The sequence below is a fragment of the Saccopteryx leptura genome, chromosome 3, assembly GCF_036850995.1.
Source record: "Saccopteryx leptura isolate mSacLep1 chromosome 3, mSacLep1_pri_phased_curated, whole genome shotgun sequence".
Lineage (NCBI taxonomy): Eukaryota > Metazoa > Chordata > Mammalia > Chiroptera > Emballonuridae > Saccopteryx > Saccopteryx leptura.
The window spans coordinates 136,739,850-136,766,971 of NC_089505.1; the positions used below are offsets into that span (position 1 = coordinate 136,739,850).

The 27,122-nt window shown below is 40.9% G+C and overlaps 1 pseudogene; it reads right to left on the bottom strand.

Annotated features, from left to right (window-relative positions):
• Positions 1-2,503: 2,503 nt before the first annotated feature.
• Positions 2,504-3,841, bottom strand: LOC136397284 (eukaryotic translation initiation factor 2A pseudogene; annotated as a pseudogene).
• Positions 3,842-27,122: the final 23,281 nt, after the last annotated feature.

A 27,122-nucleotide genomic window follows, 5' to 3' on the forward strand; every position in this document is an offset into this window, starting at 1 on the left:
ATGGCCCAAACCCAGACCTCTGGCAATACCAAAAGCTGACAAGGATGTGGAGCAACAAGAATTCTCACTCACTGCTGACGGTAATGCAAAATGGCACAGCCATTTTGGAACTTTGGAAGACAGTTTGGTGGTTTCTTACAAACTGAACTTCCTTTTACCATGCCACCCAGCAACCATGCTCCTTGGTATTTGCCCAGAGGAATTGAAAACATATAGCTTCACAAAAACCTATACATGGATGTTTATACCGGCTCTATTCAAAATTGTTTCAATCGGTAAATGACAACTAAATTGTGGTACATTCAGATAATAAAATACAGTGTGTCTATAAAGTCATGGTGCACTTTTGACCCGTCACAGGAAAGCAACAAAAGACAATAGAAATGTGGAATCTGCACCAAATAAAAGGAAAACTCTCCCAGTTTCATACCTATTTAGTGCAGTTCGATGTGGGCTCATGCACAGATCTTTTAGGGCTCCTTAGGTAGCTATCCCGTAGCCTCTACAGACTCATCACTGACTGATGGCCTACCAGAACGGGGTTCTCCACAAAACTGCTGGTTTCCTTCAACTGCTTATCCCACTGAGTAATGTTATTCCTATGTGGTGGCGCTTCCTTATAAACGCACCGATATTCATGTTGCACTCTGGTCATGGATTCGAATTTAGTGAGCCACAGAACACACTGAACTTTCCTCTGTACCGTCCACATCTCGACTGGCATGGCCGTGGGCTGCTTCGCTGTATACATGGTGTTACGTCATCATCTGCGCATGTGCACATGCTACCAGATCATCCTACAGAAACTGGGAGGGTTTTCCTTTTATTTGGTGCAGATTTCACATTTCTATCATCTTTTGTTGCTTTCCTGTGACCGGTCAAAAGTGCACTACGACTTTACGGACACACTGGTATTATTCAACACTGAAAATAAATGCATTATCAAGTCATGAAAAGACATGGAAGGAACTCAAAAAACATTAATAAGTGAAAGAAGCCAATCAAAAAGGCTATCCTGCATGATTTCAACTATATGACATTCTGGAAAAGGCAAAACTGTGGAGATACTAAAAACATCAGTGGTTGTCAGGGCTTAGAAGGGAAGAAGAGATGAATAGGCTGAGTACAGAGGGCTTTTAGGGCAGTGAAACTACTCTATGATACTATAATGGTGGATACATATCATTGTATATTTGTCAAAACCTATAGAGTGTATAGGTTCATTGATCGTGGTGGTGGTTCATTGATCGTGGTGTCCCCATACATCTGCTTGTATGGGGACAGCATATAGGAAGTCTCTGCACTTTATGCTCAATTTTGCTATGAACCTGAAGCTGCTCTAAAAAATAAAGTCCTTTTTTAAGAAGTGTGTTTGTGTAGTCATCATCATCTTTTTTTTTACAAGACTAATTTTAGAGGCAAAATTGTGATGAAGTTCGTCCTGGGCATTTCCCAGGCTCTACTCTGGGTCCTATTTCCAATGCCGAGTAGGGGGCTTCTCCACCCTGTGCTAAGTGTGTTATTTAAAGCGCTGGAATAGTGATGAACCAGTCCCTGCCTTCATCAAGTTTAGCATTCAAAGCAGACGGGGGCAACCAACAAGTAATTACAACGAGTACACAAATAGTTTACTGAATTGTAATGAGAGCCCTCAAACCAAGTTAACAGAGTCAGGGACTGCTTCCCAGAAGAAGAAATTTAATCTTCAACTTTAATGTTAGTTAGGAGTTAGGCAGGGCAAGAGATATTCTCAGGTTGGGGGGGGGGGGGCTTGATGGAGGGAGAGTGGGCACAGGAAACACCTTATGAAGGCTTTCAGGGAAGAGGGCATTGGGGCATGTGGGAGAAACAGACAGGCCCAGATGACCACAGCCCGAGGAGCATGAGAAGGGAGGAGGATGCAGCTGGAGAGGCAGACAGAAAGCAGATTGTATTTAAGCCAACCTGAACAGCAAGGCCCAGCTACCAAAGATCTTAAACAGAAGAATCATGGTGCCTTATCTCTCATTTTATTTCCAGAACGTGGTTCAGTGCTTAAAACCTCTGGGGTGGCTCAATAAACATTTGAGAAAGGAAAGATGGAAGGAAAACCAAAAACGATACAGCACACTCATTCACTCAATATCCTCAAGTGTGAGTTATGTAATGAACGGAATTCCAGTTGTCAATTGTCTGACATTGGCAAGGAACTCACTCAAATAATTCCTTTTCTGGATGAAATAATCATTGCTACCATCACCATCATCTGTTATTTAAAGAAGCATTTCTCCTAAAAGAATAACACAATATATGTTATTTAAAATTTGTATTGTAATTTCTTTTTTTGTTACATTTAAAATGTCTTTATTTATTTATATGATAAATAATGCCCCCTATTAAGAGACAATGACACTGGTCTTTTAATTCGTCAAGCTTAGTTAGAAAATTCACGTGTTTCTTTTTTATATCATATGTTAACATGATATAGGATGCAGAATGCAAAAATCAATTTTAATAGGCATTATTAAATGATGTCACACATATGCAGAATCTTAGAAAGATGGTTAAAAGTAGTGATGAATGTTAAATGTGGACACATGAATATTCCATATACACCAGTGAACTTAACAAAAGATATGTTTTCACTGATTTCTGGTAACCAGCTTGCTTTCCGTGAATCTTCACACAATTCCAAATCTTGACGCTCCTGGAGAAGGGCTTTCTCTTTTTGAATTTTCTCCAACTGAATTTTTTCTAGCTGTTTTCCAGTCACTGCTTGTTCTTTCAGTTGTTCAATTGCTTTCAGTTTCTTCTTCAGTTCTTGATTTTCTTTTTTCTTTGTCCACCTCGGAGTCTTGGAAGTTGAGTGAGAGACATTATTTCGCGCTGAGCTCTGTGAGGCAGGAGTAGATGTCAAGTCTAGACTCTTGTCACTTCTCGCTTTGCAGCTTTCTAAGCTTCCTGTCTCCTTTGATTTTTAAGAGCTGTTTCTGATAATAGCTTATCGTTTCCTGGTTGTGGTTTCAAATTCTGAGGTGGTGCCTCCTCGTGCAGTCTGGAATTGGTGATGGCTTTATTTCTTAAAGCCGGGGGTCTGTAAGCTGTTACGGCTTTAGGTTCTTCCCTGGCTACATCACTTGGAACTGCTTGGTCAGTTATTGTTTTTGCTAGAAATAGTCCATCTAAAAATGGCTGCCAGGAAATCTGCTGTAATTCTGCATTGGATGGCACATCATACTTGTGTAAGACAGAGCCAGTACAATGCCAGATCTTGTACCCATTATTAACATGTAACCTGGGAGCACACGTGGCTGTGAAAATATGCTCACCATCTGGGCACCAAGCAGAATATGAAGAATCAGAGACCACTGGTTTAGAAATAAGTTTATAGTTTTTAACATCCCACACTTCCATTTGTCCTTCCACATTCCCAAATCCAGCTAGTACTAATTTATATCCATGAGGCACTATGGGAGGCTGCATTACAAGGACCAGTTCCAAAGTCAAACATAGGATCACACTTCGAGTTGAAAATTGTCGCTTGGGCATGCATAGAACCATAACCAGCACAAAACTCAGGAGAACTAGAATTCCAAGCTACATTATAAATGGGGCCACTTCTTGGCAACTGCACTACAGCAGCTTCTCCATTTGTCTCAATGTAGTGCAGCATCTGTTCCCCATGTAGGAAGCTCCTGACTTGTCAACAGCTGTACTAACTTTTTTATTCCATAGCATTGTAACCTCACCGGCCTTAATGAAACTTTTATTGGTTAAAGCTACATGATGTCTATCAAAGTTGGGGTATTGTATTGATATAATAATCGATCAAATGAAGGTGCACCCTTACTTCCTGCAACATAAGCAGCCACCTTGTACGATTGGGGTCCAGGTGATAACAAAATCATTCATTTGTTACAAATACAATTTACCTGCCACTGCATTGAAATAGTTATTTTCAAAGAATGAACTTCATTGTTAACATTTTGGGCACAAATAGTTTCTTTTGTTTAATTGAAAAAATTCATTGGGGTGACACTGGTTAATATAATTATACAGATTTCAGTTGGCACAAACAGTTTTACCTTCTGACCAGGGTGGACAACAATTTTGCATCTTTTTCTGGATGAGAGACCTTAAACATGTCCCAGTTTGCACATCATAAAGTTGTAGGTGGGGAATCTCAGCTATACCATCTTTATAAGTAATAATGTAAGGTTGCCACATTGCCAGACAGTGCTTTCTGGTAAGAATTCAAGGCAAACTGCCTTTGGGTGGTAGGAGAGCCATAGTCCCTTGTTAGGGACTACATTGATAAATAAACATTGATGATGTTTATTTTTCCTCAATTGCCCCAGGCAAACAGGTTCCATCCCTACTAAAGGTATAGACTTTGCGATTTTTTCCCAGATTCACTTGGAAGCACTGTGCTTTCTATAAAATATGGTGGTCCTTTCACCATGTACAGTCCTTCTGACCCTCACACTGGTAGAAGCAGCATGGATGTTGCCATCTTGTCCCTGAAAGAGTTATTGTAATTTCAAATCACAACGTTATTGTCTCATTTTTTGTGTTTCTAAGATTTGAGGGTCACTTACTTTCCGAGTGTGCTGTATCTGAAAATTTATTTGTATCTCCTGATGAGACATATAAAACTCAACAGCAACTTTACTACTAATGATGAGAGGTATTGTTTTTTATTTGTAGTCATTGCTCTTTAATGACCTATATAGTTTTAGTACTTTTCCTAGCCTAGACAAAGGAATATTGATTTCCTCTTTTTCTTCCTTCCTAGTGAAATCTTCTTGCAGTGGGAATGACTCAGCTAACCTGGCTATTTTGGCATTTCCCTCCCTGGTTCAGTTAGAATTCTGCAGTAGCATATAGAAATTTTAAGAATAAAGTGTTCTCCTTGTTGGTAATGCTATCCCAAAGGTAATTAATTTTGTTCAGAGACTAAGAGAAGTCCCTCTTGCTGTTTGTAATGTCCTCTCCTGCCATATAGGAAATATGGTCAGGCCTCATTTCTTTTTCCTTCTTTTTTCTTTTTCTTAAGTGAGAAAAGGGGAGTCAGAGAGACAGACTTCCTCATATGCCCCAACTGGGATCCAACCACCAAGCCTCCTATGGGTTAATGCTTTGTCCATCTGGGGCCATTGCCTCGTTGTCCAGCAACTGAACTATTTTAGCACCTGAGGTGAGGCCATGGAGCCATCCTCAGTGCCTGGGGCCAACTTGCTCTAACCAAGCCATAGCTGTAGGAGGGAAAGAGAGAGATAGAGAGTAATAAGGGGGAGAGGTGGAGAAGCAGATGGTCATTTCTTCTGTGTGCCCTGATTGGGAATCGAACCCAGGACATCCACACATCAGGCCAATGCTCTACTACTAAGCCAACTGGCCAGAGTCTAAGGTCTCATTTAGCTGAGGAGAAAATGTCTCTTCAAGTTAAGAGAACAAAGAGGAAGGTGGAAGAAGTAGACATACAAATTAAGCACAGGTGAGACAGTTAGAACACAGATATTTCTTAGGCACATATGGAAAGGGAGAAAAGGAAGCAGGCCAGCCTTGGACAGCTCTCACCAAATGTGCTCAGGTTTCCCAGCAGTGCTGAGCTGGGTTCCCCACCAGACTATGGCCAGCATTTCCTCGTGTCTTCCCGGAACTGAGGAGTTGTTAGCCCTATGGTAGATGATTAGAAAATGTGTGTTGAGCCTGACCAGGCAGTGGCACAGTGAATAGAGCATCAGACTGGGATGTGGAGAACCCAGATTCGAAACCCCAAGGTTGCCAGCTTAAGTGACCTCATCCAGCTTGAGCATGGGCTCACCAGCTTGAGCACGGGGTCACTGGCTTGAGTGTGGGATCATAGACATGACCCCATGGTCACTGGCTTGAGCTCAAAAGTCACTGGCTTAAAGCCCAAGGTCACTGGCTTGAGCAAGGGGTCACTTGCTGTGCTATAGCCTCCTCCTAAGTCAAGGCACATATGAGAAAGCAATCAATGAACAACTAAGGAGTCTAAGGAGCTGCAATGAAGAATTGATGCTTCTCATCTCTCTCCCTTCTTGTCTGTTGTCCCTATCAGTCTTTTTCTGCGTGTCTCTTTCTCTGTCACAAAAAAGAAAAAAAGAAAATGTGTGTTTAATGGAATGGATGGGAGAAAGGATGAGTGTATAAATAGGTAAAGAAATAAAAGAAAACAAATGCATTTTGGCTATTATATATTGAAGAGGGATCAAATAACCTGCATCTTGAAATTAGTTGAGCATCCTGCTAAGGTAGAGTCAGCAGCGCTGGTCAGGATGCACCAGAACTTGTGTGTATGTGGGCTGAGATGAGAATGTAGAGGGAGTTGGAAGTGTCCTGTAGATGCTTTAGGTCATGAATCACAAACCACTGCCAGTAAGCCAGTCACTGGTTCTTATAAATGAAGTTGTATTAGAACATAGACACACCTACTCCTTGTTTATGGCTACTTTTGACTATAATGACAGAGCTAAGTAGTTGCACCAGAGACTGAAAGAACATAAACCTAAAATGTTCACTATTCATGTCTTTACACACCTGCTTTAGGTCAAAGGCAGAAAAGGATTAAATCTGAGAAGATCTAAGTAGGCTGGATCTGGAGCTGTGGAGGTTTCCAGAGAATAATAAGTATGACACTGACGCTCAGACACACGAAGTGTTAGAATTAGAAGGGACCCCAGAATTCACTTTAGGAGAAAGTATTTTGGCTCAGCAAGGGAAACTTGCTCAAGGTCCCATGGTCAGCTGGTGGAAGCTCAAAGACTAGCAGAGACGAGGTGAATCACCAGGTGTGTACTGTCCAGATATTATTGCTCAGAGGTGTAGGGTGAGTCAGTTCCCTGACTGGAAGAGACAAAATGCCTGGGACTACCTTACATCTTGGACTTCAGGGTCACATGACTATTTAATCGTTTTTTAAGAAAAAGGCAACATCTAGGTGAAGAAGAAAATAGATGACTTATTAAATTCCTTTTTTGCCTTTTGGATTTATGACTGATTTTTTCATCAAATATGTGAGGGTCATTGTGACCCAAGTCAAAGTGAACTGTGCAAGAAACCTCATGGAGTAGAACTCAATTGATAGTGCCTACTCCCAAGGCAATTCCAAAACTTAACGTTCTGGGTAAGTAAATAAAGACAAATGCCTGCCAGGCTTGGAGCTCCTCCAACATGGCACACTTGAAGTAAAGCAATGGCTATTCAAAAACTCCAGAGAATCTCCAAAGTTCTGAAAGGTTAGATAAATCTCAGTACAGGAAGGCTTCACTAGTCATGGTTAGAAAAGCATTCTTCTTTGGTGTGAACCCACCAAGCATCACCGGCCAAACAAATCATCTTTTTGCCACCAAACTTCTAGACCATGAACAAGTTCACTGAAGAATTGAATTGGGTTGTTTTCCTGTAGCCATAAAGGGTCAGCCTCCATCCTCAGTAAAATGGTGGCCATGGAAAAGAAAGAGGAGCTCATGGGCTGGTTCCTCATTCTGGAGGTAAGGAAACCAAGACCCAGAGAGACACATTGATTGCTGTGAGTCATAAAGCAGGGGCAGTTTTGGAACCCATGCCCTTTTCCAACACACCACACATGAGAAGACTTACCATAGTGCTTAGCATACAGTGAGCATTTAATAAGTGTTTGCAGAATGAGTGAGTAAATGACTGAATAAATTCGACAACTGCACTCTCTGAATGCTTGAAATGCTCTGTACACAGTTTTAGACTCTGGGGATACAGTGTCGAATAAGACTGACAAGGTTTGTGAGCTCATAGAACTCACGTGTGTGTTTGCGTGCCTGTGAGTGAGAAAGAGAGAGAGGAAATCGCAGTAGGTAATAGTAGGGCAGTAGGGGTGGTGTCTGTAATTATATGGTAGATGAGGTGTAGAAGGATAATTATAAAATCAAAACAATCTCTACATTCCTGAGGACATATGTTTTGTGGTTCTCAGTGACCATTCAGCTCAGGGTGGCAATGCTGGTTCCCTTCCAAAAGTCTGTATGAGTTTTTTGGAGCTTTTGGCTTTTCTGGTCTACCAGGTTCACCTGCTGGGGCTTCTTAGCTCAACCTTTAGGGATGATCAAGTGGGAGCAAGTATTTTACACTCCAGATCACTCTTAGTTTAAAGCAGCTCTCCATTATTGTGCCAGAAACTGTACTAAGTACTTATCATCTATTGTCATGACTTTTCACCTCTGGGATTTGAGGGAGGCCCAATCAATAGGACTCTTCTCTATGTATGAAATCTAAACCAGTTGAGATAAGCAAAGGAGTTAGGCAGGTAGAGATCAAAATGTTAGCTTTATTACAGATAAACGTTGAAGAATACAGGGTAGGTGTGAGGCAATAATTAGCTTCTACACACTACACTCTGGAATTAGATGTTAAACAGAGGTTCAGCAGATGGACAGATGTAAGTGAACCTGGAATAGAGACTCTGGTGGTGCTGTAATGCATGTTTATAAAGTCTATCTAATTAGAAGATATTATCACTAAAATAGAAACTGCACAATGGCCACTTTATTCAGTGCAGGCATTATACTTGATTATTATTAAGGCTGCTACATTAGAATGAACTATACACATTTCCTTCAATCTACATGTAGCCACTATTTGCTATATAGCAACCCCCCAAAAAAGTGAAAGAGATTTTATTGTATTTTCATCTTTTATACTGTACTTAGGGGCTCCATATGCAAGATACATGTGAGAGGCATAGCCACCATGTACCCCACTTGGGTATTTCAAGTCATTTACATCAGATTTTCCCGTTACAGTAGCTGCAGGCACGTAAAATGTTTATTACTGTTATATTGCCATTGCTTTCATTCTACATGCACCTGCTGCTGAGCATCTGGTCTGGTGTTGAAAGAATGGGAGCACATTGATGTTTTCTCTGGAACTCCAGTTTTCTTACTTTAACCAGTTACTGGCTCTTTTCTGGCCATTCCCAGAGGATAGATAGAGTAGTAACCTTGGTATCAGTTCAACAAAAAGAAGTCATAGCAAAGGCTGCTTTCGCTTTAAACAAAAAAACAATCAATCAAACAAACAAACGAACAAAACTAGCTCTTCTCAATACCCCAGGAATCAAGAGAGAAGTCCATGAAGTTTTTCCCCAGGTTTACTAAGGAGGTGGTCATTGTACCCACATCAGTACATCTCCACCCACCCCTAGCTCCTACATACATCAGCAGCCCCATTGTTGGTGAGTTAATTACTAGCCATTTGTCCAATGCCCAACCCCTCATTGTCTTCAGAGATCTTAAGCTCAGGAGACAACTCTGTACATTAGTTTAAACAACAAAACAAAAGTTAAATAAAAGAATGAGAAATATCATGTATCAATATTTGTATAGTGGAAAGCTGTCGGACTTAGATTGAGTTGGGTGGAAGAACTGACTATCACTTACCAGCCTTGGTCACATCATTTGAATGTTTTGTGTTGCATTGTAAAATGTAGGCAGTATATGTGGTGGTTAAGAGGTTGGGCCTTGGAGTCAACATGTATATGAACCTCAACTCTACCATTTATAAGGCACTATGACTTTGAGTGACCTTCAAAACCACTCTATGCCTCTAATTCTTCATCACCCTGTAGAGGGAAATGATGAGAATTAAATAGGATGTTCTTAAAGGTCTCAGCAGATGCCTAGCCCACTGTAAGTGCTTCATAAGAAACAGCTATCATTATTATTAAGTAAAAAACAAAACAAAACAGTGAAACCACTGGTAAACTACTATCATTATATAATCAATTGTCAAATGATGGCTGCTAATGATTGGTAATTTCAGAGTTGAGGGGCAAGAGTGATCTCTATAGAAAGGTATATACGGAGCTTAGCTTTGAAGATGGCCTGGAGCTCGATGAACAGTTGTGGGATGAAGAGGACATGAAAAGCAGGAGAATGGCTTACTCAAGGTCAAGGAAGCAGAAATGCATGTGGAATATTTTATGAACTGTAGATACAGCAGCTTGTCGGACCAAAAGATTCACATAGGGTGGAAGGAGGAGAGAAATGGGTAGCAGAAAGTTGGGTTGGGAAGGAATACCGGGAACTTGAGAAAGCCCTTCCAGAGTCATGATTTTGAAAAGTCCCAAGGCAGTAGTATACAGATAAAGGTGTTTGAGAAGTGAGAAGACATGATGAAAGAAAGATCATTCTAGAAATAATGGACAAGATGGAATGCATATCTTGGAGGTTCTTTTTTTCTATTTTATCAGTGAACAAGACTAAATGTTGATGACAGTCAGGGACCTAACAATGATTTGTAGAAAATTAACTTTCTCAGTTTTTGTCTATAACTTAGTAAAACATTAAATACTACTGTAGCTAACAGCTGTATAACTGTTTACAATTACTGTAATATTAAGTAGCCCATAAATCAGGGGTCCCCAAACTATGGCCCACGGGCCGCTTGCGGCCCCCTGAGGCCATTTATCGAGCCCCCGCTGCACTTCCGGAAGGGGCACCTCTTTCATTGGTGGTCAGTGAGAGGAGCACATTGACCATCCCATTAGCCAAAAGCAGGTCCATAGTTCCCACTGAAATACTGGTCAGTTTGTTGATTTAAATTTACTTGTTCTTTATTTTAAATATTGTATTTGTTCCCGTTTTGTTTTTTTACTTTAAAATAAGATATGTGCAGTGTGCATAGGGATTTGTTCATAGTTTTTTTTATAGTCCGGCCCTCCAACAGTCTGAGGGACAGTGAACTGGCCCCCTGTGTAAAAAGTTTGGGGACCCCTGCCATAAATAGTGGTCATAAAAGAATAAAATCCTAGGATGCTCTAACCATGAGGAGCTATTCAATTGGGCCACAAAAATAACTTATTGATAGTACCAACTTGGGGATAGTGGGTCAGGATCGTTTGGAGTAGCGATTTACTCTAGAAGTTTCCCTTTCTGACAAATTTAGTTAATAGTAAATTGGAAATGGCAAGAATTAAAATTACAGAAGACAACTGATAAAGATTTAAACTCAGAACTTGGAAAAATCATGGATAACTTAAAAATTCTCTAAAATAACACTAAAATCCAGACTCAGGAATTGACATTTTCAAATCTGACCTTGATAGGACAGAAAAAAGAATTAGAAGATGAATATGTAACCATGTTGACAAAGTGATCTGAGCAGGATCATTTTCTATTGAGGAGTGATTGAAGTCAAAACCAGAACCCAGAATGCATATTGTTTGGAGATAATATTGATGATAGCAAAAGCTATTATTATTGAACAATAAGCTAGGGTCATGCTAGAAGCATTTAGTCTTATTGCACTTTTATAACAACCTATTATCTGCCTCTTACTGATCAGGAAATTGAGGATTCATGTGACTTGATCACTAAACCAAAGTCACACAGTTAATGAACTCAGGACTGAGCTGAAATTGAAAGACAACTCTGTCTAGCCTCCAAACTCAACAAGGCGTATTGGTAGGAGGACGAGATTCAGAGTAACTAAAGACCTGCATCTTGATGCTTGATTCTACTACTTACTAACTTTGAACACATTTCTGGTCTTAGTTTTCCCATCTGTAAAGTGAAGATAATAATACTGATCTTTGGTGATTATTGAGAAGAACAGTATACATAAAAATGTGCTTTGAAAATAGCTATGTGATGCTGTTATTATTTTTGTAAGTATTTCATAAACATTTGCTACTAGTATCAAATCCAAATTTATTGGGGTACCTGGAGAATTGCTTTAATTCTCTGCTTTGCTTTGGCTGTGGAGACTTGGCTGATGGTCATCAATGATGGAATGAATGTAATTGGTATTACCAATTGCTTTCTTTTTCCTTGTAATCCATTCAAGACAATCATAGCAGCAGTAGCTCTAAAGGGCTTGCTAGGTAAAAGGAGATGTGTCCACTAATCAAACACAAAGCACCAGTAACAAGTTGGAGTCCGTGTGTCTAATGGTAATGAATAATGTCATAAAGTTATTTGTCTTAAATAACATCAGGCTACAGCATTTCTGTGCCTTTTGGCCTTTTCTTTCTGATTTGGAAGTAAGTCGACTAATGTATATCAGTCAGCCATCATGTGCTAGACTAGGCAATACTCCCTGAGTAAGCCATGATGCCTGCCTTCAAGGATCATGCATGTAAGTTGGACATGCATATAAGTTATCACAGTATGGTATGAACACTTTACAATAGAAGTGTGAACAAATCATCATAGCAAAAAGAGGTATGACGGACCAGCTTTGCCATTAGAAGCAGGGAAGTTTTATAGAGGAGGTGACACCTGAAAGGACCTTAATGTAAGAATAGGCCTTCACAAGATAATTGAGGGAGAAGGGCACAGCAGACAGAGAAAGCAGCCTGGGAAAGACAGAGGAAAGAGAGTGGGAGTAGATGGCACATTTGGAGAGTGAAGATTACTTTAGTATGTTGTATGGCAAGAACTGTTTCAAGATGAGGCCCTTTAAGTGGGCCATTTTGAGCATTTGAGGCCCTAGATAATGCATCATGTAACCCCAGCACCTAAAAGTAAATCTTCAAAAATATTTGTTGAATGTAAAAACTATGGTCAGTTATAGTAACTGAAATGGTTTTACATGTATCCAACTAGCCCAACTCTCTCACTTTAAATTTGAAAGAGGGAAAATGTATAAGGAAAAAAAAAGTGTCATTGAGAAAGAAAGAGAAAAGCGAGCAAAGTGAAGGGAGAAGGTATAAATGATGATGCAGAATAAAGCCACCAAGAAGTAATGACATGGGACTTGTTACCGAACCTCTGGGTTTGAAATCTTGCCTTGCCAGTTACCATCTGTGAAAACTTGGGCTGCCTGCCTTTCAGTTTCCATATCAGTAAATGGAAGTGACAGATAGTAATTTTTACTAAACTATAGTGTGAAGGATCAAACTAGGTTTCTATGAAAGTGCTTTAGAAGTGACAAAAAATTATGCATATTTCGGGCAACCCTGAGGTTATCCAAGTGAAGTTAAGGGTCTCCGGGTGAAAGAATGTGAGGTACAGAATCACATGCAGAGTAGAGACGTGGAACCTGACAGCCCAGGATGACGGATTCCAGTTTTCACGAGCAGCGAGAGCCTTGCTAATACTGGCAAATGATTGCCATTTCCCTTGTCAGGCAGTGACAGGAGTTAGTTGACCTGAAAATTCACTAATAGTTCCATTAGAGAGGCCTTGGAAGTAGCCATCTTTTTACTCATCCTGGTCAATTAACAATGAATTAATGCCAGACGTATTTTCAATTTATCTGAATGCTGATTTCCCCCCCCATTTGGCTAAAAATATCCCTATAGAGAGGAACAGTTAGCCAGGAAATATTCTGCTTTTCTTCTCAAGACTGCTCTGGAGCATTTCTGAACCAATATCAGCTCTGGGCATTGATGAGGTAGCAGGTCAAACCCTGAATTTGACATAGGAGACCCAGTTAAAGTACCAGCCTCCCCACACATTAGCTGTATGCTGTTGAACAAATGACAAACTTTCTGAAGCTCCATGTTTTCACATGTAAATTAGAGGGGTAGTAGAGATAAATGCTAAAGTTTCTGTCAGTAATAACACTATGAGAACATTTTTAAAAATTTTTATTTAGAAAATTAAATGTAACAGGGTGACATTGATCAATAAAAGAACACAGGTTGCAGGTGAATGTTTCTATAGCATTTGAACTGTTGATTATGTTGTATACTCATCACCCAAAGTCAAAGCATTTTCTGTCACCTTATATTTGTCCTTCTTTACTCCCTTTCTTCCATCCCTTCCCGTACACCCCCCTCCCCCAGTATCCACTTCACTTTTATCTATGTCCATGAGTCTTGGTTTTATATCCCACCTATGTGTGAAATCATACAGTTCTTAGCTTTTTTCTGATTTACTTATTTCACACAGGTCCAGCCATGCTGTCATAAATGGCACTATGTCATCATTTCTTCTGGCTGAATAGTATTCCATTGTACATACGTACTACATATTCTTTATCCAGCCTGCTATTAAGGGACACCTCGGTTGTTTCCATGTCTTGGCCACTGTGAACAATGCTGTGATGAACATGGGGGTGCATGTGTCTTTATGTACCAATGTTTTTGAGTTTTGGGGGTAGCTATGAACATTTTAAGTGGTTTCAGGCATGTTGGAATGGCAGACTGGACTTGGGGATTGGTGGGAACACTGGATTTCTTCTATGCTTTTTGAACTAGTTCCGTGGTTCACAACCAAGGAAGGTGAATGGGGGATGGGTGAATTGAAATTTGCCCCCTACTGGACATTTGGTGATCTCTAGAGACATTTTTGGTTGTCCCCACTGGGGAATGTTACAGGATCTAATGGGTATAGGCCAGGGAGACTGCCATACATACAATACACAAGCCAGGTATTGGCTCCCCACAACAAAAAACTATCCAGCCCAAAATCTCAGCAAAGAGACTGAGAAAATCTGCTCTAGTATATTGGATAGTTTTGGCCAAGTCATAGCTTTTGTTGCTGTTTTGGATATCAGTGCCTTCATTTGTAAAATAGAGATGGTCATAACACCTGCCTCTTTCTATCATCTTACAAGGTTGACATCCAAATTAGACAACATTTTAAAAGTGCCTTGAAATTCAATGTGCTTCCAAATGGAGGGATATTATCCTCATTATTAATCCACTTTTGCTTCTCCACAAGCCACTTCCTGGGAGCTATCCTCTTATTCTTCTCTTGGATGTGGGGTCTAAGATGCTTCTCCAGTTTGTGGCAACAACTTCAATATTTGACCCTGTTAAATTAATTAAACAAGGAGGCCATTAGCCTGAGGTGGCTCTAATGCTGTGACAGCCTATTAAGCCAATCAAAATCTAAGCCTGTAAATACCTCAAGGTTATGAAATTAAAACCTAAGGACAACCAATCATAAGCATCCAACTAGGCTTTAAACTATAGCCAATCAATAATGTCCTTACTTTGCTTTTACCTTTTCTCTATAAAAGACACTCCTAGGTGTTATTATTGGAGTGCTTCTAACCACTTCCAGTTTGGTGCTGCCTGATTTGAATGTTCTTTTGCTCATATAAACTCCTAAAATTTTTAATATGCCTCAATTTAACTTTTAACAGACTCTAAGAGTTATAAACCTTGCCCCAAAACTCAAATAGGCAAGTAATATTTTCTAAGTTTTTATATTAAGTGGCATTTCTATTATAAGATTACCTCTGGCAGGGATCAAACTCTGCATCTTGGACTTTGTGGGGTTTCCCCTCACATTTCCCTGAGGTTGTATTCTTGTTCTAAAGGTTCAGGTAAGAGCAAGGCCCTGGGGCTGGGGAAGGAACTATGGTATGCTCAGTAGTCACTTCTCTAAACTAGCATTCCCTGAAATGAGGCATTGCTTGTTGGGTCATCTGTCCATCTAGGTCACTGTCGTGTCCTCCTTGTTAAGACTGCTATATCTCATGAGCACACAGAGGGTACTTCATACCCATTAGGATGGCTATTGGGGGAAAAAATTAAAAACAAATAAAAAATAAGTCTGATGAAGATGTGAAGAAATTGGAATTCTTGCGTTTTGCTGGTGAGAATGTAAAATGGGGCAGCTGCTATAGAAACAGTAAGGCAATTCCTTAAAAAATTAAACAAAATTACCAGAAATTCCACTTCTAGATATATACCCAAAAGAAGTGAAAGCAGGGACTCATACAGATATTTGTACACTTTGTTTATAGCATCATTTTTTACAATAGCCTAAAGATGGAAGCATGTCCATTGACTGATGACTGGACACACAAAATATGGATACACAGGGGGTCCTTGGGTTACAACAGTCTTGTAAATACAATGTTTCAAGTTTACAATGCTCACTCCCATAAAAACTTTTAAAAATTGAGATATGAGTGTTTTGGCTTACACTGTTAGTATCATACTTAAGGACTATATGGGCGAACTAGTTTGGAAGTGTTACAACATTTACAATGCTGTATAAAACATTGCTTTTGCCTGGGATAAAGTGAGGCAAACAAACTTAAATGGTGTGTGGAAAAAACTATGTTCCCAGTTTGTGTATGACTTCCATGGCTTTGAGGAGTCAGTGAAGGCTGTAACAGAGAAGGTTATTGACATGAGTAAACAGTTTAATTTGGAGGTGGAGGCTGAGGATGTCACAGAGCTACTGGCATCACATGGAGAGGAGCTGCCTGCTGAGGACCTTACTCAGCTGGAGAATCAGATGGTTGAAGAGGAAGAGATAGAAACCCCAGAACCCAAGAGATTCACTATCAAGAGTTTGGCAGAAGGTTTTCCTATGGTAGAAGATGGGTTGGCAAAATTTCAGGCTGAGGACTCCAGTGATGATGGATTCAGTGAGGTCTACAGAGCTGTTATGGATGCCTTGCAATGCTATAGGCAGACTTTGGAAGAGAAGAAGTCATCAAACTTCCAGACTAGCCTGGAACAATTCTTTAAGAAGGTAGAGTGGCCTGCAACAGATCTTGTACCCTCTACGTCAGCTGCTTCTCGAGATGAAACACCTGTAGTACAGGTAGAATCATCTCCAGCGTCTCCTGCCTGTTCCTTAGGCAATCCTGATTCAGCTGACCCAGTATCTCCAGCACCTTCTGCAGGTTCTCCTGCCTCTCCAGCTTCCTCCTCCCAATAGGTCACTCTCTCCCACCTTGCAATGCCCCTTCCAGTGTGCAAGCCAACCACAGGAATAAAGGTAAGGAGTTTTTTTACATTCATTTTTTTGTCATTTTTTTCTGTTACTACAGTACAGTGAATAGTACAGTATATTTATATTATTTTCCTTTTTCTGTGGCTTAGTTGTGTTTTTATGTTCTAGATTGTGTATATTATGATTTTACAACTGTGTTAGGATAGGTAAGTGACTTAGGCTAGGGTGTGTTTCTACATACATCAAAATTTGGATTACATCACTGTCATAGGAATGGAACTATATCATAACCCTAGGACCCCATGCACATGCAATGGATTTATTCGGCATTGAAAAGGAAGGAAATTTTTTGTTTTTAAATTTTTTTTTTTTTTTTTTTTCATTTCTCCAAAGCTGGAAACGGGGAGGCAGTCAGACAGACTCCCGCATGCGCCCGACCGGGATCCACCCGGCATGCCCACCAGGGGGCGATGCTCTGCCCATCTGGGGCATCGCTCTGTTGCAACCAGAGCCACCCTAGCGCCTGAAGCAGAGGCCACAGAACCAGCCTCAGTGCCTGGGCCATCTTTGCTCCAATGGAGCCTTGACTGCAGGAGGGGAAGAGAGAGAAGAGAAGAAGGAGAGGGGGAGGGGTGGAGAAGCAGATAGGCGCTTCTCCTGTGTGCCCTGGCCAGGAATCAAACCTGGGACTCCTGCACGCCAGGCCGATGCTCTACCACCTAGCCAACCGGCCAGGGCCGGAAGGAAATTTTGACACACACCACAACATGGATGAAAGCTGATGGACAAACATTGTATGAGTTCACTTATATATGGTACCTGGACTAGTCAAATTCGTAGAGATACAAAGTACACTGGAGGTTGCCAGGAGCTGAGGGGGAGAGGGCATGGGGTATTCATGTTTAATGGGCACACAGTTTCAGTTGAAGAAGATGAAAAGGTTCTGGATATGAATGGTGATGACAGTTGCACAACAGTATGCATGAACTTAATGCCACAAACTTAAAAATGGTTAAAGTGGTAAATTTTATGTTCTTTATATTTTACCACGAGTAAAAAACAATTTTTTTTCTTTTGCAGCTAACCATATTTTATAATCTAGTTGATGAGGAAATGGTACCACAGGAAAGAAAGAATGAGAAACAAAAAGTAGAGTTAATATGTGAAAAATAGAACAATTTAGTTAATTTGTAAAAATATATATTACGCCACCCTGACCTGTCAAATAGATTGTTTCCCCTTTTCTTCTCCTTAGAAAAGCAAATCATCTCCATAGTGAAGAATCTGATTGTCAAAGAGGAAGAGAAGTCATCCTGGGCAGTCAGTCAGGATCAGTTCATTGTAAGCTCACTGCATCTTTATTCCAACCCTCCAGTCTAAATCTGGATTCCTGGCCAAACAGTTACATTCTCTCTCTCTCTTCCTCTCTCTCTCTTGTACTCTCTTTGTATCCCTGCCCCACCTCCCTCTTTCTCTTTTTCAAGCTTTACCTAATTAAGAACAACCAATAGTGGTCACCATTTTTCCAGTATTAGAATACATCATTAATAGAGTAATATGCATGGGTTCCAGATAATTTAACAAATGGTGTTGGGACAATTGGTTTATAAATTCAGTTTGATTCACTGTACATCTTGTACTAACATAAATTCCAGATGGATCAAAGATTGTTCTTAATGATTCATAAAAGTTGTAGAAGAAATCTGAGAGGATTTGTTTTTATATATCTTGCAGTAGGAAGGACTAAGTGTGACATAAAATTCAGAAGCCATAAAAAAAAACTTTGATAAATTTAAACTCATAACAGCTTTAAAAAAATCCTTTGTTAACAAAAACTACGTAAACAAAATCAAAAAAGCAAAAAACTGGGAAACCATTCTTGCCTTACATAATATAATCAAAGGGCTAATTTTCTTAATATATAAAGTGTTTCCACAAAACTATAAAAAAAAGACAAAATAGTAAAAATGAGCAAATGATACAGACAACCAGTTTAATGAAGGGCTCATAAATATGTGAAAAGGGATTCAGCTTCATTATAATAAAAGAAATACAAAAGGAAGCTATATATAAGATTGACAAAGGACAAACATTTGGATAAAACATTGGCTTGTTAAGAATGTAGGGACAATGATGTATCACCTCAGACCTGTCAGAATGGCTATCATCAATAAATCCACAAAGAAGAAGTGGTGGTAAGAATGTGGAGAAAAGGGAACCCTCCTGCACTGCTGGTGGGAATGCAGACTGGTGCAGCCACTGTGGAAAACAGTATGGAGATTCCTCAAAAAATTAAAGATGGAACTTTTTATGACCCAACAATTCTATTTCTGGGGAGTAAACCAAAAAAACCCCCACCCAAAACCCAAATTCAAAAGAATATAAGCATCTCTATGTTCACTGCAGCATTATTTACAATAGCCAAGATATGGAAGCAACCCAAGTGCCCATCAACAGCAGAGTGGATAAAAAAGTGATGGTACATATATACAATGGAATATTACCCATGAAAAAGAATGAGCTCTTACCATTTGTGACAGCATGGATGGACTTAGAGGGTATTATGCACAGTGAAATAAGTCAGAGAAAGACAAGTACCATTTGATTTCACTCATATGTGGAATCTACACAACAAAATAAACAAAACTGAAACAGACTCATAGACACAGTGAACACTTAGTGGCTGCCAGAGGGGAGGAGGGCTGGGGGACTGGGTGAAAGAGGTGAAGGGATTGAGAAGGACAAGTTGGTAGTTACAGAATAGTCACAGGGATGGAATGTAAAGTATAGGAAATATAATCAATAATATTGTGACATGTATGGTGCCAGCTGGGTACTGAAAATATGGGGGAGGGGAATGGCTTTATAAAGTCTAGGACTGTCTAACCACTGTGCTGTACCAATACAAAATAATACTGAAAGTAAACCATAATTGAAAGGGAAAAGAAATGTGGGGAAATAATCACTTTCTTTTTTAAACTTTATATTTTTAATTATAGGAAACAATCCTCAAAGATTGTTGGATGGAATGTGAATTAATACAATCTTTATTGATGAAAAATTTAAATTTATTCTGACCCAGCAATTTTGCTTCTGGAAATGTTTGTACCTTTTGAATCTTGTACCTGTATTGTCTATTAAACAGTCACAGCAACAGCAGCTCCAGCCCCTACACCACGGGCTTTATCAGGGTCTCTTATCTGCCCATAGCCACCATGCTGTCTGCTTGGGGCTGAGTTTCAAACTCACATTTGCAGCTATCTCTTAGTACCTGGCATTCCTTTCTTTCTAGAAAGCCCAGCTTTATGTTTACACTTCTTGCTGGCAAACGGTGTCTAGAATATTATGTGGTCTCAGGAAGAGTAGGCCTGCACTCTTCCTGAGTGCAGCACCAGTCTCCAGAAGAGACCTTCCAACCGTGATGTGATTACACATAGGAGGGTGGAGTTAGGATCAGGGGTGGGAGAGAAAACCCAGAGGGGTCACTTTCCTTCAGTCAACTCCCCTCATTGGTCTCAGTCTTTTTATTTGTAAAATCAGTTTAGATTACATTATGTCCAAGGTACTGCAATAGTTCTAGGACTCTATGAATAACTTAACCTAGTAAAAGCAATATAGAAGACTGGTTAAAGGCACATTCTGTGAAGCCAGATCATGTGGGTTTAAATCTTAGCCTTCCTCACTTATGAGTTGTGTCCTTAGGCTAAATTTAAGCTTTGTGCCTCAGTTTCCTCACCTGTACAATAAAAATGGTAATAATATAAATTGTCTTATAAGAATATTGGGAAGGTTAAATGAGTTACTATGTTTAAAACAGTGAGAAAAGTTCCTGACATATGTTAAGCACTACCAAGTGCTGCCCATTGTTATTATTATTATTATTGAATTTTGGAAGACTCAAGGGATCATGAGAGGTCTGGCCTGGGTGAACTAAGCCTGAAAAGAGGATCACTCCCTGCTACCCCTCAAAGGTATTCTAACTGCAGACAGGTTTTGCTTTCAAATGAAGCATAAACAGAAAAGGATCTGCAGGTCTCATTCCACCTCTGACAGTTTCAATCAATCAATACATTATTTTTAAATACTTACTTTAATACTTCAGGGCCTGCAGAGGATTATGCTGCCTGGTCTTCACTCATGAATTGTTAACATCAAGACTGGGGGGACGAGTGTCTGATGGATGAGGCAACTGAAAGAAGAAAGGGAGAGATGTTCATGTATTGAGTCATACTATGTGTTGTGTTAAATCTGCAACGGTGTTCTTGCATTTAATTGGAGAGCAATATAAACTAATACTATATTGATTCCTAAATTGTGTCAAGCAGCTTGCAAGTGCAGAAGAAATTCTGAGATAAGACAGCCAGACAGACTGATTGGGGTGTTTGTAAACTCCCCTGTGAATCAGCTTGGACTGCTTGTTAAATATACGTAGTTTCAGGCCCCAATCTAACTCAGGGGTGAAAGTCCTGAGAATCTATATGTTTAAGACGGTTTCAGAAAATACTTGTCACCAGAGAATTTTTGGAAACTCTGGATTAGAGGACATCTTAAAGGGTAGAGAGAAGAGAGTTCTATATTCCACAGCTAAGAGTTTTCCCTCACCTGTCTCTCTCTCTCTCTCTCTCTCTCTCTCTCTCTCTCTCTCTCTCTCTCTCTCACACACACACACACACACACACACACACACAGCAAGGAGTGAACCGGGTAGGAGCCAGCAGCAGGATCTGTGCTAGTTTCTCTCGTTGCCCACTTGGGGGCACAGTGGACCTTGACCTAGGAGATTACACCTCCAAATGTTTTTCCCCCTTGAAAACCACTCAAGGAGGAATGAAGTGTGTGTCTTGATCCACTGGCTCCATACCTGAGTACAAGGATCGCCTGATATTTTTAAAAACCTCTTTGAGCTGTGTTCTCACTCACCGTGACGTCAGCAGAACCCCAAGACTGAATTATAGCTTTGCATTCAATCAAGAATCATGTATTATTCTCTTTGTTATCCATCACTGCTTCCCCACCGCTCTGAAGACAGAGTGACAGCAATGCACACAATGGGCAAGCACCTCAGGTGCTTTAAACCTATCAATAATAAGCATTGTTCTCAGAAAGATTTGGCTCTGTGGAAAAAGCAGAATGGAGCAGCCTTTCCAAAGACCAGCGGAGGTTTTGAAATGGTTTCCCATTAAATGTGCAAATTCTGCAGCCACAGAATTCAGTTACCACTTCATTTATGTCCTAGAGATTTAGGTTGGACTGAATTAAAAATATATTCATATTAAATACAAAATGATTATTGGGTGCCCTCCTTCTCACATTTAATTGCATACAAACACTAAAATTCAATCTATGTGAAATTAATGAGTTGTGGTGAGTCGGGTGTATGTGTTTAATCAGAAAATCACACTTAGAGTGCTTGAAGGCATATTAATTGAAGTTTATCAAGAGGGCAGTAGGTATTTAGATATAAACACAAATGCAAAATATAGCAATACTTGTGCCTGTAATTATCTATCACCATTGCTTTGCACATTCTAGTGCGTTTAAAATAAAAATGAAATGTAAATCACGCCTGGGCTATTTTAATCATTAAAAACTTTTGCAATAGATATTTTATTTTTCCTTTTAAACTAGATTGAGTTATTTGGTTAATACAGAGAATATGCACTTGCAGTTGCATTGATGAATGGAGACACTAGTAATTGGCATACAGTAATTCCCTTGATATTATTAGCTACAAATTTCTGAAATTAGAATGAATATAAAATATCTCTAACCAGCTTGATTCTTTGTGTAAATAATTAAAGAAAACAAGCTTTCGACACAATGGCTCCATAAATGCTATCATAATAAGACATACTTACAAATCAAATATCGCAATAACCAACTTGGTACCGTTAAACTTGTATTCCCAGAGTTAACCACTGGGGAAATGCAATAGCCTTAGTGGATACCTGTGGCATTTTAGCGTATCACTAAATCCACTGATCCTATTAACTCACTGGCTGGACAGATGTTGGTCTGACTGTCTCAAATATGGGGATTGAAATTCTCCTTTTTATTTTCTTAGCTGTGTAACTACCATCTATATCTCTCAGTCATCTAGATATCTTGCCTTCTTTTTTTTTCTTTTTTCTTTTTTAGGTGAGAGGAGGGGAGACAGTGAAGCAGACTCCCGCATACGTCCTCATCAGGATCCACCTGGAAACCCTGTCTGGGGTTGATGCTTGAGGACCGAGTTATTTTTAGTACCTGAGGCTGACCAATGAGCTATCCTCAGGGGCCACATTCAAACCCACTAAGCCACTAGTTGTGGGAGGTGAAGAGGGAGAGAAAGAGGAGAGAGAGGGGGAGAGAAGCAGATCGTGGCTTCTTCTGTGTGCCCTGACCAAGAATCAAACCCCGGGTGGTCCGTATGCCATGCAGATGCTCTATCCACTGAGCCACCTTCTTTCATAATTAAGAATCCTTGTCCATACCCACCTGATATGAAGCCTAAAATAAGGCTTCATGAAAAACTTGGCAATTTCCAAATATCTTTGTGAAGGTTAAATACCCAGAAGTTTAGCTGCATTTTTACGCAGTCACCGGACGTAGGGCAGAGCGTGGACGAGGCTATGCTCTATTCGGCATCTCTGAGGTCAGCACCTTCCTATGAAGCTGCACACGGAATGTGTGGAGGGTGACTCTCAGCTCTCAACACGTGGGAGCCATAACCAGCTGCCCACGTTCACCCTTCCTCAGGAACGCCTCTGAGCCCTTGACACCCATCATCTCATTTAATCCTCGTAACCACTCTGTGAAGTGAAAATTATTTCCTTGTTTAACAAAGAAGGAGACTGAGGCACAGAGCAGTTATATAAATTGTTCAAGATTCAGGCCCTGGCCGGTTGGCTCAGTGGTGGAGCGTCGGCCTGGTGTGCGGAGGTCCCGGGTTCAATTCCCGGCCAGGGCACACAGGAGAGGCGCCCGTCTGCTTCTCCACCCCTCCCCCTCTCCTTCCTCTCTGTCTCTCTCTTCCCCTCCTGCAGCGAGGTTCCATTGGGGCAGGGATGGCCCGGGCGCTGGGGATGGCTCCTTGGCCTCTGCCCCAGGCGCTAGAGTGGCTCTGGTCGTGACAGAGCGACGCCCCGGAGGGGCAGAGCATCGCCCCCTGGTGGGCAGAGCGTCGCCCCCTGGTGGGCGTGCCGGGTGGATCCCGGTCGGGCGCATGGGGGAGTCTGTCTGACTGTCTCTTCCCGTTTCCAGCTCCAGAGAAGTGCAAAAAAAAAACAAACAAAAAACAACAACAACAACAAAAAAAAAAACAAAGAAACCCACATAAATTGTTCAAGATTCAGATATAGGAAAAAACTAAAATGAGAAAATGACAGAGTTGGTATTTGTACCCAGGGCCATTGGATTTCAAACACACTGTATTGTATTGGACTTATTTCTTTATGAATACTTATGCAGTATAGCTTTCTATAGGCACACATTTTTTTTTAAATCATAGAATTGGCCATGAGGTCCTTGGTAGCCATATTTTTAAAATCCATTTCCAAGAGAAGAATCAGAAGGTGTGAGAAAAATCAGAAGGTAATTTTTTATTTATAACAGGGACCTAGAGAGTAGATCTCATGCTTTTCCTTAGCATCTAAGTTTTTACCCTATTTGCATATATATTATCACATACATTATGTTTATTAAATTCTGCTTGCACAGCTTTCTTTCCAGAAATGTAAATCTTTGCCTAGTAGTGTTATGCAGTGGTTATGAGCATAGGCTCTCAAGGCTGCTTAATTCAAAAGCAAATTTCTCCATTTGTTGTTCAACTGGAACAATGCAAGTTGCCAAGTTTTGTTAAGTCTCAGTATCTTCATCTGTGAAATGGGTATGATGACGAGGATGGTGGTGGTGGTAGCTATCTGTGGATTAAATGAGATAGTGCATAGCCAGTGCCTGGCACCTAATAAAAACCTGAAAGCATTAGCTACTGTTATTTGCATAAGCATCAGGCTCTAACACAAGACTACACTAAGAAGGCTCACTAACCATGGGATCCCACTCCCTTTTCTCTTTCTGGTTACCTGGGAAAATAATCAAGATCCTTAAATTTAAAAAAAGCATCTTCCAGGATTAAAGCCAAATAAAGTCCCAGTGAACTGGAAGCAGACAGATCATCTCAGCTCCACCTTCAGCCCTCCTATTAGCTGTGTAACTCTGGGCAAGTCACATCTGACCATTAGTTTCTCCTTGTCTCAGACATGGGGAGATCAACTTGTCCCCTGAGGTTCCTGCCAGCGTTAACATTCTGCAAAGTACCCAGGCAATCATGAGTAAGCTAACTTCCAAGAACCTGTAATTTCCACACCCCATCAAAACACCACCACCTTAACCCAAGAAGCCAAGAGCCCAGGCCATTCCTAAACTTTGCACTTGAATGACCAGAGCAGCTGCTAACACCCCTAGTTGAGCCCTACACCTCCTTAATCTGAAATCCTCATTAGCTCCAACGGCAGGCCATCTATAACCTCACGCCCATAATGGGAGTTAATTTCTGTTGGGATCAGATGGTCTTCCCCCTGGAAATTTTTATTCATATTTCTTTCCTGTTTTGTGATTCTCAATCGGAGTTTTCGAATAACAGATCATTTCTTTTTGTCTAACTTTAATCTGGTCCTGCTTGACAAGCCCCATCCTTTTCATTGAAGGGTAAGACCACTTAAAGGAAGGCCAATAAGCCCTTGCACTGCTCGGCCGGCTGGGGTGATTTGTCACCCGGTGCAGTGGTGGTCACACCAATGGATTTATCTCAAGGTAAATGGAGATGCTGAGACCTGGGACCTGGAGCTTTGATTAAGGCGCCCTTTTTGTAGTGTTGATAGATGTTGCTTGTGTTTATCTATTTGAAATGCCACTAAATCTGTGAATACAATGGAAAAAGAGAGTACTTTGCTGCTGAAAACATATTAGTGATTTATGTTTCGGTAAGAAGCACAATAAAGAGACAGAGGCTATTAAGAGCAGCTATTTTCATGAGAAATAGTTCTGCTTTAAAACATTATTAACCCCACCTTGATAAAGACTCACATACATGCATAATCATGTTTACTTACCCCTTTAGTTCAGAACGATATGCATTTGAAGCACACATTGTCTAAATATTAATGTTAGTCAGCAGAATATTTACAGCAAAAGACACCTCGCCCAGGACTGTTCTGCATGTAAATTTCCTTCTTTCAAGATAGGGACACATAATAAACTTATCTAGGAAGCTTTGGAGTTTCTATGGCCTTCATATTGTTTCAAGCACTCTCAAGTCCTACTCACCATTATTTGCTGTAATCTCCAACCCCCCCCACCCCCCCACCCCCAGCATTGTAGTAGAAATAACCAGTAGGGTGACACATAAAGATTATAATGCATGGATATAACTTATAACATGAATCAATGTCATCAAGACGCACCCATTTAAATGAATAGGGTCAGATGAGAGCGCTGTATCACCCTGACTTGTGTGACAGTTACAAATGCATCACCTCGTATGCATAATAGGAGTGTACAAACCAGAAGAGATTTGTAAACTTGGTTCATTTCAAGCAGAACTGACCCAAAGGAATGGAAACAAGAGAAAAGGCAACTGGGTTGGAGCTGTCGGGAAATAAGTGATTCTGTGTTTTGCGGTTTCGCAGAACCCCAAGGAGGATTCCGCGTCCTCCAGCTGCACCAGGGGAACTGAGAGCAGACCAGAGCGGGCTCAGCAGGCTGGCTGTTTATTCACCGCGTTCACTTTTCAAGGTGGCGTGCTTGTACGGGGTAGAGTTGAAGGATAATAACGTGGAGGAGGGGGCGAGGCACAAGGAGCGTGGAGAGGGGGGAAGAGTTTGAAGTGTGCAATTCTTTCCAAGCAGGTCTGGGGGGGGGGGAGGGCTTAAAACAGGCGAGTTGGGCCTGGCAGAGTTAACAGTGTTCAGAGTGCAATTAAGTGTTTGGAAGGTTCTGTGCTGTGAGCTCTGATTTATTGATACGTTCAGGGAATGTCTCTGCAGCGAAGTGCACAGTGGTGGTGGCGGGTGGCAGAGGGTGGGGGTGGAGGAGGGGGTGGGGGCAGGAGGGGGGAGGCGGGGGCTCCCCCGGAGCAGGGTCTGGGTCTTGGCACGGGTGTCGAGCGCAGCGCTTAGCACAGGCCACACCTGCACCTCATTTGCTTCTGAGCAGCGCCATGACCTGCCTGCTGATGGGACGCCTTCGCTTTCATCCTCGGGATTATGACAAGTTATTAATTGCCACCATTAGCCACAGCAACCTGCCCGAGATCTCTGCTGCTCTCTGGAGGTGAGAAACTGCGCATCTGAATGCGGAGGGAAGAGGCGCTGAGCAGCGCGGGGCAAACGGAACAACAATCTGCCCAAAAGGGATTGTGAGATGGTGAATAATTTATTAGAAAACATTTTTCTTTGTCCTTCCCACAGACCCACAAATCCTCCCCAAGCGCTCTTTACCAGCCTTGCAGATAATGTA